Here is a 12,808-nt window from a genome sequence, read left to right as displayed (position 1 = left end):
ATCTGGAATATTGGTTCTTTCCTCATCAAAGACCCTGGCCCCTCTTGTAGTTTACCTGATGTTAACTGAATTATGTTAATGATTACCTGCAAAAGTTCCCATTCTTGGTTTTAGATTTTTAAAATGGTGTGTATGTGTGAGTGTATTTATTTACGTATTTATCCAGAGTTTTATTTTTTTTGTAATTACTGATTTCATTATGGTATGAAACCTAACAAAATTTAACCTCTGGTTTGGTTTAATTTGGTTTTAAAATTATGTTAGATATTTATAATTTAAAGTATTTATATAATCACAGATTTAGAAAGGAAGGTTCCTCCCCCTCCCTTTATGGTTAATAGTTATAGGAAAAGCCGATATGAATCTGAGGTATATGCTCTGAAATAAAACTGGCAGAGGAATATGCGTTCGAGATTGGATCTCATCATGCCTCGGTGAAGTAACTCTGAATGTTGCATTCCAGACGTTGCCTTTCCTAAAGGCTCAGTAAGAAGTACATTTAGTGGATGCCTTAAAATTATTTGAAACAGATTTAAAAATAGATTTTAAGAAATGACCCACTCTGGGAAAAAAAAAAAAAAAGGAGCGGGGGTGCCTGGGTAGCTCAGTTGGTTGAGCTACTGTCTCTTGATTTTGGCTCAGGTCATGATCCCAGGGTCATGGACTCGAGCCCCCCATCAGGCTCCATGCCAAGCATGGAGTCTGCTTGGGATTCTCTCTCTCTCTCTCTCTCTCTCTGTCCCTCCCCCGCCACCCCCCTCCTCTGCTCACATGCTCTCTCTCTCTCTAAAATAAATTAAAAAAAATAAAAAAGAAACGACCCACTCTGTGTAGGTGTGCAACTTCCTCCCTGGGACCAGCAGGATTCTCTCTGGGGTGTGGGATCTTAGCATGGGGCTTTTAAAAAAATTTTTTTTAAGTTTATTTATTCGTTTTGAGAGAGAGAGAGAGAGGCCATGCACACGTGCACACACATGAGCATGGGAGGGGCAGAGTAACCGACTGAGCCACCTAGGTGGTCCCAGCATGAGGCTTTTGATCAGGCATCTAAAGTGTTGAGTTGAAAAACACTGTTAGGGAGCCATTGGCTTGTTCCATTTGTGAGGTCCTCAGCGAACATTTTTGTTGGTCTCTGCTGGTTTTCACTGTTTTTTTCTGGTCTCATCCTGTAGCTGTTCCCTCAAGAGGGAGTTTGCCAGGTGTATTTTCTCTCCAGAGCTTTATTTAGCTTCACACCCCCCAGTCCCTCCCTGTCAGGTGGCCTGCCGACCTCTCAGGTACAGTGGTTTTCCTCCCCTCCCAAACCTAATCTTCTTGTGTTCTGTGTTTCTGCCTGAGTTACCCAACCTCAGGACACTGGGATTATTTTTGTGTTTGAGACCTCCCTTTTCCCTGTCCTCCCTGTCTTCCTCCTTTCTATTCCTTCTTAGACGTTACCACAGGATTAACTTTCTGATCGTGTCACCTAATTGCTTAAAAGTGGTTCCCCAAATTAAAGATAACTCCAAGAGCAAATAAGTGAAAAATAAAGTTCCTATCAAATAGAGGCCAACCTCCTTAGCCTCGAATTCATGGCACCCTTTCAACATCCAGCCTCACATTCTAAACTCCAGCTCAAGTCAACCACCTGTAGTTCTCACTCTGTCTACTTTCCGCACTAACATATGCTTTCCTTCGAGAGTCTGTCATTTGGGAAAAGTGAAGAAACTCTCCAGGCTCTGGCTTTATTTTCTTTCTTTTAAAAAAGTATTTAAGTTATCTATTACATGTTAGTGTTCTTTGCATTCCACATCCCATTTTGGATGTATCGTAAACAGTAAGCAGCTAGAGTTTGGGGACCTGTGATATTTCAAGCATGTCTTCTGCCATTTACTTATTTCTGGGTTTTAGACTTAACTCTCAGGCTTGTTTTGTCATCCATCCCTTCAGGTGGAAAGTGGCTGCCCATCTTGGAGTCAGAGAAGTGTAAAGGGAGAATATGTTAGTTCTTTAAACATCATATAGAAAAGAGAGTGTGGGGCGCCTGGGTGGCTCAGTCGTTTGGTGTCCGACTTGGGCTTGTGTCATGATCTCACGGGATGTGAGTCCGGGCCCCACATCAGGCTCTGTGCTGACAGCCCAAAGCCTGGATCCTGCTTCGGATTCTGTATCTCCCCCTCTCTGCCCCTTCCCCAGCTCACACTCTGTCTGTGTCTGTCTGTCTGTCTGTCTCTCTCAAAAATAAATAAACATTAAAAAAATAAAAAAAAAAAAAGAGTGGCCCATAGTAATGTTATTCTTGCTCTCTAGCTTCATCAAGTCTGCTGTTTTCATGTTACAATTCTCATTTTAAAGTTTATTTATCCATTTTGAGAGAGAGGGAGAGAGAAAGAGAGAGTGTGCATGCAGGCAGAGAGAGAGGGAGAGAGAGAATACTAAGCAGACTCCAAGCTGTCAGCACAGATCCTGATGTGGGGCTTGATCTCATGAAGTGTGAGATCATGACCTGAACTGAAATCAAGAGTTGGTTGTTTAACCGACTAAGCCACCCAGCCACCCCTATTAATTCTCATTTTAAATTGCACCTTGGTTATTAGCTACACTCCTCTCCTTGCCCATAGGCTCCATGGCAGGTATGCTGACCAGAACATCGATCACAGTGCGTGTCTTGCTCATATCAAGTGCCCACAAATGTTTGCTAACTCAGTGAACACATATGCTTGAGTGTACCAAGGAAAGGCCATTTTTTTTTTATTCACCTAAAATGCTTGACATACACTTGTTCCTGGGATTCCCGTTAATAGCAGACAAACCTCCCTCTCTCCTTGGTGTGCATGATGTTGGTAAGCGACGATGCTGTTCCTTATTTGAAACTTATCCTGCAGCCTTGGCCGCTTGGAAGTAAATATTATTTTAATCATCATGAGCATTGAAAACCTTTGTTGTAGGATGTCTTTGCTTGTCTTAGGTTCTTATAGTGTTTATGTGTATCCAGTGTAAAAGTTGGTATGGGAGAGTTTTTCGTGTTGTGTCATCCATTTTTGGACTTCTCTTTATTGACATTCACTCAGCTGCTTATTTTCCTGGTTGATCATGTTCTAGTTTCCTGGTGTAGATTTGTTCCTCAGAGGCTACTTGTTGCTGTTGGTCCTTTGGTTTTTGTCTCCTCAATTTGTTGTTTAAAAAATAGAAAAAACATGGGGAGCCTGGGTGGCTCAGTCGGTTGAGCATCTGCCTTTGGCTCAGGTCATGATCTCACAGTTTGTGAGTTCGAGCCCCGCATCGGGCTCTGTGCTGACAGCTCGGAGCCTGGAGCCTGCTTCGGATTCTGTGTCTCCCTCTCTCTCTGCCCCTCCCCCACTCGTGCTCTGTCTCTCTGTCTCTCTCTCAAAAATAAATAAATGTTATTTTTTTTTTAAATAGAAACAGAGAATCCATTGATATTACCAGTGTTTACATGGAAACTGGGCCTGTTGACCAAGTTCTGGACATTGAGGCAACCTGTGTTGATTTGAAATTTGTTATCATAAACAACAGTTTCTGCTTCTCCTCCCTAATAGTAACAAAAATTAAGAGATATTTTTAAATATGTGGGTTTTTTTAAACAGGAATAGTTCTCATATTTAAAAGAGAAAGGGGCCGGTTGTAGCTATTCTCACAGAGCCCACCAGCGCTGTCCTTTGGCACTAGAGAGGTAGAGGCCTGTCACATTCACGTTTGGCCAGAATGTGAAGCATTAGTCGGGGGCCATGGGTAGGTGATCTTGTCTTCATCCTGAGTGATTCCTCTAAATCAGAAAGAAAAAAAAAAATCAGTGTGGCTTTCCTGGTAATTTAGTGACATGAAATGATTATGTGTGTGTGTGGTCATTGCTGAAATTAGGGATATTTGTTTTTATCCTGGAGGCATAGTATTTGGTCCATTTGGGGCTCTTTTTTGCTGACAGACAGTGTTGCTTAGGGATCATCTTGATTTTTGTTTACCCTAATTTTTCTCTGAAATGGAAATTCTGTCTGACTTCAGGCATGTGGTGAAGGGTAATGAGAGATTTGGGGTTCCTGGACCACAAGATAGTCTGTGAATTCTAAATGAGAATGTACTAATAATGACCCATGAGAACAAGGCTAAGTACACCTATAATTTCTTTTCAACTCTTCACCTATCCTTGTGCATGAGAAGAAAAGGCCTCATAGCCATTAACTCCTTCTCATGTGACTTTTTAGGGGCTTGTCTCCAGCCATCTTTAGGGGTTTGAATGCTTGAACGTGAGGTGTTCCACTGTGTGGGGAAGAGTGTACATCCTTCTGCCAGAAATGAATCTGATGCTTAGGGCTGTGTGCATTTTCTGTAGGACCATCTAAGTGTCAGAGTTGGTTTGTGTCTCTGCTTTATGTTAGTGATGTGAACATTGACTCACGCCTTCTGTAGCTAAAACCCACTGATGGCAGGAGAGGGGCAAAGAGTTAGTAGCTCTACAGATAACTAGATGCCAACTGCTTAACCAGAAAGCATATTGGCCAGAGAAGGGATGAAGTCGGGGAAGCGCCACACGCTGTTGTTTCTGTGGCAGTTGCCGTGTTTTTATGGGAAGAGGAATCACTGGAGGGTTTTTATTGGAATTTTCTCAATTTTGAAATTGAGAAGTTACAAATGATTGGTCGCTGTCGGAAGGAAAGACATGTATCACTGCTGCATTTGGATGGAACGATTATGGATTGAAAAAAGTAGTGTGGTATTTGTGGGTCCCAGAATTTCTTGTATCAGGCTGTAAGTTTGGCTTCGTATTAAGGACCCAGGGAGTTGACTTCATCTGATCCTCCCATGTGCTTAGAAATAAATGGGTAGGAATTGTTACAGTTCATAGTTATTTAATACTTAGTGTGTGTTCATGATTTGTCCTTCCTGGTTTTACTTGTCATTTTGAAATAACTTTGGGCTTAGAAAAATTTACAAAAATAGCACAAAAAATTTCTGTATTTTCTGTCTCTCTTTTGAAACATTTCAGAGTTATAGACATCATGCCCTTTATCTTTAAATTTTTTTTTCAACGTTTATTTATTTTTGGGACAGAGAGAGACAGAGCATGAACGGGGGAGGGGCAGAGAGAGAGGGAGATACAGAATCGGAAACAGGCTCCAGGCTCTGAGCCATCAGCCCAGAGCCCGACGTGGGGCTCGAACTCACGGACCGCGAGATCGTGACCTGGCTGAAGTCGGACGCTTAACCGACTGCGCCACCCAGGCGCCCCCAGAACGGTATAATTATCAAAATCAGGAAGCTAACATTGACACAGTGCTATTACTTAATGTTCAGATCTTATACAGATTTTGCCAGTTTTGCCACTGGTCATGTATCTGGCCCAGGGTCCAGTCCAGAATCGTATAGTTGTTGTCTACCTTTGTCTCCTTTCATCTGGAATACACTTTACTTTTCTCTTACTGGCAGTCACACTTTTGAAGAATACAGGCCATTTATTGGGTAGAATGGCACTCAGTTGGGTTTTTTTCTGCCGTTTCTTTGTGATTACATTCAGTTTATGCATTTTTTTCCAGAAATACCTTGGAATGATGCTGTGTTCTTCTCAGCATAGCATGTTGAGAGTCACATGATGCCGGTTTATGCCGGTTTATTCCTTTACTGGTGATGTTAACTTTGGTCACACGTTTAAGGTGGCGCCTGCCAGCTTCTTCACTGTAATAAACACAATCACTTCTTAATAGGAGAAATAACATTTTTTTTTTCATTATATTAAACATTAAAAGGTAAAGTGAACATACTTACTGTACAGGGTCCTTAGCCTTTTTTCAAGGAAACCTTTATGCTTTATGCCACTGTGGTTGTACATTCATAGGATATTAATGGTAAGAATTCCCTGTGATTTCTAACCAATGTTTTGCATAAGGAACACTTGACTAGAGTGTGATGTTTAGATTTAGCTAGGGAGTAGGAATGGTGTCTGGTCTGGAAGCAGCAGTAGCTGGATCTTTGTCCTTCACTGGGTGAGCTGGCTCATCTCTCTGAGCCCAGTGTGTCAAATGGAGCCAAGGACACTTACTGTGTGTTGCCGTGACGATGAGAGACGATCTGTGCAGGATGTCTAGCACTGTGTTTGACACGTCGTGAGTGCTCAGTCCAACACAGGCTGCCGTGACTATCTTGTAAATAAGGAATGATTATTGTGGCTACATAGGTGGAAAATTTAGAAGTAGGCAGTGAAATAGGGAGCAAGGGGAGTCCTGGGAGTTGGGCAGGTGAAGTGGGTGATGAAGGTTGTTTCTTTTGCTGTTGGTCTGGATGGGATGGAGAAGAAGCCCATGGAAAAGTAAAGAAAGAAGGAGAAGGACAACAACCATTATTTCATTGCTGTTGCCTATTCACATCTTCATGTTTTCTTTTCTGCCCCAGCGAGGTGCTGGCAGTGGGCAAAAGCCAGCAAATTTACTGCAGCCAATCCTCTCTACCATGAGAAAGAAGCACTGTGTGCGTGTGTGTGTGTGTGTGTGTGTGTGTGTGTGTGTGTGTGTGTGTGTGTGTGTGAGAGAGAGAGAGAGAGAGAGAGAGAGAGAGAGAGAAAACCAAAGAATATTGAGAATCAAATACACACAGCCGATACTCATTTACAGCTTTTAGATCGCTTCTGCGTATGCTTCCTTATGTATTCTAAACAACCATGCCTGAAAACAGGTTGGGCAGCTATTATCGTTACACTTTGCAGTTGAAAGTGTGAGAGGTGAACTGACTTGTCCAAAGTCACACGGCTAATTAGAAGCAGTTCTTATTTCTGGTTCTGTGCTCTTTCCACCAAATCATACCTCAGAAGGAAGAAGAGAAGGGAGAGGGTAGAAAGGAAACATAGATGGAGAAGGTGGGCAGTGTGAGAGGGTCTAAGTAGGAAAAGGGGAGGTGCCTTTGTCATTCTCCCCAGCAGGTAGTCTTCCATGTGGCAATGTAACACATGCCATTATTGAGCACCAGGAGATGCCGTAAACATCCTTGTAGGACTCTGAAGCTTGCCAGGGTTTCAGCAGATGTGGGGGGAGTAAGGTGATAAGTGGGCTTTGGAGATTCTGAAGGGAAGAGAGTTGGCTAGTGGGAGTTTGGTAGCATCAACAGTTGTCACAGCCTGCCAGAAGCTCAGCTTCTCATTCATGAAATGGGGAAAGTAATGAGAGTAACGATACCTACGTGTGTTTTTCAGGTACGGCGTAGGAAGCGTGTGACACAGGGGTTGGTTGGCACAAAATAATAAATGGCACTAGTTATAATCATAGTGAGTTTTATTATTATAATCACACATATTGCTTTATTATTACAGTTTTATTATTATAATGTCATTATTGTTTTTGTAACGTTTTTGATTGCCGTACTGCGGGTACCACTGCTGCTGTTCTCGTTTCTGCAGCTGCTGTAATGGCTGCTGCCGTTACAACCATGCTACCAGTAATGGGCACTGAGGTGCAAGTAGATAAAGGACACAGCCCAGGCAGTGAAACTCCCCTTTCAGTGGGGAACATGGTGTAGGCAGCACAAGACGTACTCAAAGAGTAGCAGAGAATAGATGCCTTAGGATGTGGGCGCGGAATATGCACTGCCAGAGTGAGAGAGGTTGTGGAGCTGGTGGATGCAGGAACATGGGGAGAGGAGAGCGAGGAATCCGTACGTATTGTGTACCTTCATGCACCACGCTAGGCACTTGGCTTACATTTATGTCAATCACTGACGCCTTGTAGTAACCAGTGAAGTCCTGAGTGACAGGACAGATTAAGAGTGGTTGAAAAAGAGTATACATATGTTGAAGTATGAGTGTAAAAGAGCATAAATATCACCTGGTTTGTGATCGTTCAGTGTGCAGACCTGAAAATTAAGACCCAGATTGGACCTTGACTGAGTTGTCATACAGTGGGAGTCCAAAGCCAGCCAGCTTCCCAGTTTGCTACCATTTAGACTCTTCTTTTCATCAGTAAAGAGGGAGAATGATTCTGAGTTTCTACAAAATTGCTTTTTTTAATCTCCTGGAATATTATAGCTAATTCATAAGATATTGAAGATTATATATTATCAAGAAACCAGAGAATAAATACTGTAAGGTAATTTCAAACGCTTGATGGATGGATTTTAATTTTGTTCCAAGTCTTTCCAGTAGAGGGCAGTGAAGGGCTTTAGTTCTGTGTGGCTGTTGCAGGCAAACTGAGCAAAAGTTTTTGGTTTTGTTGAAGGTCTCAGACTTGGAGTAGAAGAATCAAAGGATGTTAGGTACCTACTGAGCCATGAGTTCCAGACACCTTAGTCAATTGGAGTGTTTTGTTTTCTTTTGTTTTGTTTGTTTTTTGTTTTACTGGACAGGGGGTTGAAGGGCGAAGGTTTAAATACTTATTACCATTTTCATTTAAAATTACATTTCTATTAACAGATCAAAGTAACCTAACTTTTGTATTTTACGTAATTCGTGTCAAAAACAAAAAATTTCAGTTTTGACTGCAGGATTAAGATCTTCCAGTATTTTACAGTTTAACTTAGTACAGTTCTGGGTAGTTGCAAACTGTTTCTAGAAAGTTCCTTGGTTCCTGCAGTTCTCCTTAAAGCCAGATAAATAGAGGGAACAAGGAGTCAAAGCATACGGTAACTGTGAAGGAGAAATGAACAGACCTCTATAACTATCATCATGTATTTTGGATTTAACAGAAAATACTCCTCTTGATTCAGGTCGGCCTGATGGTGCATGTTCTCTTATTACTTTTGATTCTTTTCCCCTTGTTTAAAAAACAACCAGACATATAGGTAGTGTATCTTACTGAGGAGCTCACGTCCTCAAAGGGAGGAGGACTGTGGTGGTTGAGGATGTTATTTTTCCTACTTTAATACTGAGAAAAGTTGTCCAGAGAGGTTAAAATTATTGTCTTAACTGGGTCTGTAACTGAGACAGATATCCCTGAGAGTGTAAACTCATTAATATTTGCATTATTTTTACATTTTAAATGCATTTTAGTTCAGAATGTAGAGTTCATTTGCTCAGAAAAGTGCTTTTGGTCACTAGGGGGTGCTATCAGAATAGTTCATTTAGGAACCTGTAGTCAGGAATTGTTCACTAGTCTATAGAAACCCTGCAGTTATAGATTTCTTCCTTTGGCATCATGCCTGTAAGGAGCTTGGGTTGTGTTTGTGTTGGGGGTGAATTAGGCAGAGGTGAGGGTAGAGGAAAGAACAAAGGGAAAAAGCATCATGATTTACTTTCAGTTCTGTTGACAAATTGAATTAAAAACTGTATATATTTTGGGCAAGTGGTCTCTTTCTGGTGACATTGACTTAGAAGAAGAAAGGATCCATGGAGGAAATTGTGCTTTGCCAATCCTGGCAGCCCCAGTCACGGGGAACATCTGTATTTTAAGATTGAGGTGTCTTTTAAAGACACCAATTGCTTAAGAGAGTTTTTAAAACTTTTACAGATCTTGGAGACCCAGTTTTGGAAATTTAAAAATAATGACATACATTCTGAGAATATTGTAAAAGAGACTGTTTGTACAACTTTAGTGTGTAGAGAACGGATTGTTTCCTTTTACTGGAAATGAGTAGACAGAATCAGTGGCCCTATTTCACATCCAGTTAGATTTTTGACATCTGCGTGTTCACATGCATTTTGTGCTTCATTTTTACCTTTGGGAAATTTGCTAACTTTTTCCAAAGATTGAGTGCATCAGGTAACTTTGAAACTTAATTGGCATACATGGTGGCTGAGAGAAGTCCCTGACTGCCCGCTCATCTAGGGCTCGCTGAGCGTCACTGATAATGTACGAGGTACTGACTCCTATTAAGGCGGTTTGCCTTTTATTCACCTTTACAGCTCACTCTAATACTAGCATACCATTTCTTTTAAAAAGTAGATGAACCATGAAGAGTGGAAAGGAATTTGGAATTTGGCTCTAGTTGCAGCAACACAAGTATAAAAACTTAACAGATGCTTTTTTGATCTTGTCAAAACCCTAATGTGATTGTACCTTCTTTCTGGTTTCAAACCATTCAATGGCTTCTTGTCAATTATAGGGTAAGTTCCCACTTCTGCTACTGATGGGATGAGGTCCGCTCTCTTGTAGGACGAGGACCATACAAGGCTCCCTGTGTCTGGACAGCTCTCCAGCCTCTCCTTCCGCCACTTGCCACCTCACCCTTGACGCATCCTTACAGACTTACTGCTTCAGCTTTTCTACCAGTGCACTCCTGAAGTCCCACATGTGTTTTCCGTGGAGTTACATGTACTGGTCCCTCTGTTTAAGAGGCTTCTCCCTGAATTTGTATCTTTCCGAATTTAGCACCTGTTGTTTGAAGCTTTCTCATCCCATTCCCCCCACCCCACCCCAGCATCCAGATGTTTCATCAGTCTTTTCATCGGTGCCGCTTCTGTACCTGGGGCATCATCCCCCGGTTGCCCTTACCGCCGTTTGCTGTGACTTTCCTCACACATTTGCCTTCTGTACCAGACTGACCTTGCTGGGGTGCAGGAATAGTGTCATTTTGTTCCTGTGTCCCCAGTACCCAGGACAGTATCTCAGTCCATCTGGAATTGAAGTTCAGGAAGCGAGATTGCAGTCACGATGATGGCTTTTATAGGAGTTGATGTGAGAGCATGAGGGGGAGGCCAAGCTAATCTTTTAGCTTTAAAGGAGAATAGTTTTGAAGTTTTTCAGCTGGTGCTATCTTCTTGTATTTTAGAATCAAGACTCAGAGATTATCTGCTTTTTTTTTTTTTTTTAACGTTTATTTATTTTTGAGACAGAGAGAGACAGAGCATGAATGGGGGAGGGTCAGAGAGAGGGAGACACAGAATCGGAAACAGGCTCCAGGCTCTGAGCTGTCAGCACAGAGCCCGACACGGGGCTCGAACTCACGGACCGCGAGATCATGACCTGAGCCGAAGTCGACCGCTTAACCGACTGAGCCACCCAGGCGCCCCAGAGATTATCTGCTTTTAGTAGAACATCCTTTGTCATCTCCCACTTGCTGAGAGTCTTGGATGAGCCGGTTAGCTTGACTCACCTTTGCCACTTTATCATGAAGTGGAACGGTTAGATTTTATTATCGAACACTTATGCACCCTCCACTTTGAGTTATTTGCCAGCATAAGTTTAGTCCCTAGCCTTTAGCATGTTCTATGTTATCATTTTCTTTTCCCAGCCAGGGATGTACATAAGTTTTCCCATCTTTGGAAGCCATGTCTAATTAGGAAGATATTTTGAAACTAGACTTAAATTAGTTTTCAGTACTCTCAACTACTTTTGGATTACCTGTTACGTATCCCTGCATTTAAGGGAAACCGTTTAAACTTAACTCTTTGGATCATGATCCTGAAATCTTTAAAGTGAATATGACATTTTGGAGAAGGGGAGGTGATAGAGATAGAAAGTAATGGAACTTTTGTGCGTATTGGGAAAGGAACACGTTTTATCCTCATTCCTCCCTGCCCTCTCACACTGGTCATTCATGGTGTGGTGAGGCCAGCAGAGGGCATGGTACACATGCGTTAAAAATCCAGTGCTCCCAGGGGCACCTGGGTGGCTCAGTTGGTTGAGCTCCTGACTTTGGCCCAGGGCATGATCTCACAGTTCGTGAGTTTGAGCCCCCCATTGGGCTTTGTGCTGACAGCATGGAGCCTGGAGCCTGCGTCAGGTTGTCTTTCTCTCAATCTCTCTCTCTCTCTCTCTCTCTCTCTCTCTCTCTCTCTCTCTGCCCCACTTCTGCTCATGTTCTCTCTCTCTCTCCAAAATAAATAAACATTAAAAAAACAACAACAACAAAAAAAAACCAACAGTGTTCCTGGGGGGGGGGGCTGTGCTTGTTTTATGTTAATTAAATTTGATTGATAGAATAAAGATGCATTGTTTTATTGTGTTTTTTTTTTTAAAGGCCAGAATACATGTATTTTGTAATTTCTTTTTACTTTGAAATTAAGTAGTTTTAAAACAAATTAAAATTCAAGAGCTCAGTTAAAGTTGTACTTTGATACAGGATTTTCTAGGCTCCCCATTAAATTACTTCTCACAAATTCAAATACTCATTTAGAAGAGCATATAATAACTTTTAATTGTTTTTCTCACATATGGAAAGGAAAGAAGTCATTGTACAACTTATGAAATAGTAATAGAGCTAAGAAATTCAAATAACAGTCTTTAATCCAAATTTAAAAGGCCATTTGAAGTTGTTTTGGCTGTGTTGCATCCACTTTGTTAGCTGATGAGTTCGGTTAGTGAGGAACCGGGAGGGTCCTGTGTTATCCAGGAGCTGGAAGGGCTCCCTCGGTGGATAAGGGCAAAGTGCTGAGAGGTGGGCTTTTCTCTGTGACTTTGTGGAAAGTGGTAGGAGGTAGGAAGAGGGAAGTGAGAGACGAAGCCTAGAAAGAGGTGGAAAAGGCCCAAAAGGAAATGGAAATCTTGGTCAGGAAGATGGGATCCACAAAAGTCTGTGCTGAAAGGTAAGTCTAAGCATGGGTGCTTCAGACAGGCCCCAGCTAGACCCTGGCTCTGCCACTTGCTTACAGAGTGTCCTGGGGCATCAGCTAACCACCCCCACCCTGCCTGGCCTCATCTGTGAAATGCAGATGGTTCAGTGGCTTCTCATTGATCCTCTGGAGTGAAAAGTGAATCATGAACTGGGCCTCCAGTGCTTGCCCTGGTCTAGTCCCTTCCTTATCCTTAAGACTTCTCTCGGTATTCTCCACCCCCGCGCCCCCATTCTCCATGTGTCTGTTTGCCCAAGGATCCTGCACAGGCTGCTTTCCTCTCTGCATAGGAAGTATCAGCCCCCTCCATCCTCAGCAGACTTCACTTTCAGGTCAAAGAGG

At 42.3% G+C, this 12,808-nt stretch overlaps 1 protein-coding gene across 2 annotated transcripts in view; it reads left to right on the top strand.

Moving 5' to 3' along the window:
* STK39 (serine/threonine kinase 39) overlaps positions 1-12,808 on the top strand; it is a 315,140-nt gene that overhangs the window by 119,443 nt on the left and 182,889 nt on the right. The window lies entirely within an intron of this gene.

The sequence above is a fragment of the Lynx canadensis genome, chromosome C1 (genome assembly GCF_007474595.2).
Source record: "Lynx canadensis isolate LIC74 chromosome C1, mLynCan4.pri.v2, whole genome shotgun sequence".
Taxonomy (NCBI): Eukaryota; Metazoa; Chordata; class Mammalia; order Carnivora; family Felidae; genus Lynx; species Lynx canadensis.
This window is presented reverse-complemented; position numbering and strand designations above follow the sequence as displayed.